Source organism: Gavialis gangeticus, unplaced genomic scaffold, assembly GCF_001723915.1.
Source record: "Gavialis gangeticus isolate Ggan-Ray unplaced genomic scaffold, GavGan_comp1, whole genome shotgun sequence".
Classification (NCBI taxonomy): domain Eukaryota; kingdom Metazoa; phylum Chordata; order Crocodylia; family Gavialidae; genus Gavialis; species Gavialis gangeticus.
In genome coordinates, this window is record NW_017729030.1 from 49252541 (window position 1) to 49255142 (window position 2602).

Sequence of the window (2602 nt, forward strand, 5' to 3'; positions counted from 1 at the left end):
TGTGTGTGTGTGTGTGTGTGTGTGTGTGTGTAAAAATCAAACCTGACTCTGTGTGTGTCTGTATAATATATATTCACAAATGTGAATATAAACTCTAGTACAGTTGCAGTTTTACTAGTGTAAACATGCTTCAAACAGTTTCAGTTACACAAGTTCGGGAAGGGGTGTGTGTGTATAATGTATATTTCCTTCTGAGGAACCTGGTGCTTCTTTAGCTACATCTTTTGCCACTCTACTGCCCCCCAGAAAAGTATTGGCACCTGATGGGAATCTTTCACCAGCTTAGAATCTCTCATCAAAGCAGTAGCCATGACTGCATGATGTGCAACATTTACAAATTCTTGTCCTGAGCACTGGAAGTGCATGCAGTCAGACAAGACCACTGGGATTAGTTCATTTTTATAGAGCTTGCAAACCTGTCACTTGACAGCAAGGGTCTGATTCTCAGGGATTCATTGGTATGCAGAGAAGCTTGTTTGCAGTTTGCACCAGGCTCTTCTCCAGAACCATGCATGCTCCATCTGTGCTGATAACACAGTGTTCTTTGGCACTGCAAACTAGAGGAAACCAGAAAGTGAATTCATTTCATTACCCAAGACATTATGTGAATGACAAAGCGCTTTTATATTATATACTGCTGTCAATTCAGTGCCACCTGTAAGACTTTTTTTACAGGCTGTCTCTTCAGGAGTGATACGACATCAGGCTTGAGGACCTGTATGTCATATCAATCCATCATAATGACCTTGCTAAATATTAATTTATATGATATCTTACTTTAATCAATATTAACAGTACGCTGAGGTAGTCAGTCAGTGCACATAAACCTGTCTGCTTCATAAAGCATTGTAGCAAGAAGACAATGTTAAGAAGGATAAACCAAAATTAATAATAACGTTAACAATAAATAACTGGCATGCAGCTGATTCTGATGACTGGTTATCTGTTTAGGAATTGAAGACTCAATAATCAATATCCCATTTTAGCCATTAACCACAGGAAGGATTATCAGTCATTGGTCAGAGAACCTTATTAGAATGCATTTGTTGTCATCGGCTATCTTTTGTTTTTTCTGTTCACTCATTCAGCTTGGGTGTGCAGTTTTGGCCATCATATTTTCCTCTTTACCGTTAGTGGTATCCAAATGAAATAGATTCAGGTTGCCAGTGGTTCAGTAGCAGCTGGAAGAGTTTAATGGGGATTCCAGCATCTGCTTTTACTTAATTTTAAAATTAGAAACACTTTTTTTTGCTCATTTCCAAGTTTCACATAATCATTTGGAATCAGAAGATTACATTGGTATCAAGACAGAGAAACGCTGAATAGAAAATAGTTACAGTACAACCAGAAGGTATATGTACGTTTTGACTCTGTTCTCATGTAAGAATTGAGAAGAGTTTCTTTTTTATTCAGCATGATGGAAGAATACAAAATATCTGATTGAGTAATAAAGCTTCTTGTATATCCTTTGAGATAAAAAGCTCCTTCTAGTTTTGTTAAAAATAACAAAAACTGAAATCTGATTAAAACTTTTATGGTATTATTTTTTTAATAAGATTCCAAAGTGAGTTTGAGCTACTTTTTAATTACCATGAGCTACCAAATGTGAGTAGTCTGGAGTGCAAAGCAAATGAGCTAAGCTTCCAAATGTTAGTCAAGGAGCTAGCATATAGCTCTTGTCTCTCTTTGAAAAATATTCTGGAACCAGAGGGAGAGGTGAGGAGAGCACGTTGATAGAAAGACCCAAATTATGGTCCTGCTTCTGTAATACATTAGGCACACAAAGCCTCCCATCTGTCCAAGCGAAAATTTGTGTAATTGAGCCTGACCCATTATAAAATTAGGTTAAAGCAAACATTCAAACCATTATGTAGAAGTGGGGAAAGTTCATAATTAACTTATAATTTGAATTTGCCTGTACCTTGCACAGTGCTGTGGTGACCTGACTTTTAAACATAATCTCATTTTTAAATTTGGATAACAAAAATACTTTGTAAACAACTCTCTCCCTTTCCCCTGAAATGTGTATGAATTTAATTCCTTAACTTATTCTAAAGAACAGTAATCACAACCTCAAAGGTATCATAAGCTATTCAGAACACACTATCAGCCTCTAGAATGCTCAAATATTAAAATGCTCTAGTGGCCACTTACTTTTCATATGATCAGCAAAATAAACAATGTGGTGTTATGTTTGTTACATGTAAAATGTAGGCCAGCTTTCATGAAGTGATTGCTTCATGATGAGGGGGCTGTTAACAGCTTGAATATTCTAACGGTGGGTTCCCATTCAGCTTCTGACACAGATAACGGTAAAAAGTGAAAAGCATGTTTCATAGAAAAGAATTTTGGAGAACATCTACCTTTTAATGTATACAGCAGTCAGGGCTTCAACACTGAATTCTTTGTTTTGTCCTCTTTTTATATATGATATAATCCATTTAAACTTGCTCAATAGTCTTTTTTAAACTCTAAAACAGAAACAAACCTGCTTCTTATAACCTAGCACCTAGTGAGACATGCTGATTTTTTTTTAAGCCCTATTCCCCTCATGCCAGAAATATTAGGGGAAGACTTTTGGATTTTCAAAAATGGTTTGCTG

The 2602-nt window shown here is 36.2% G+C and overlaps 1 protein-coding gene across 2 annotated transcripts in view; it reads left to right on the forward strand.

Moving 5' to 3' along the window:
- ARHGAP10 (Rho GTPase activating protein 10) overlaps positions 1-2602 on the forward strand; it is a 246540-nt gene that overhangs the window by 135096 nt on the left and 108842 nt on the right. The gene's annotated exons all lie outside the window — the stretch shown is intronic.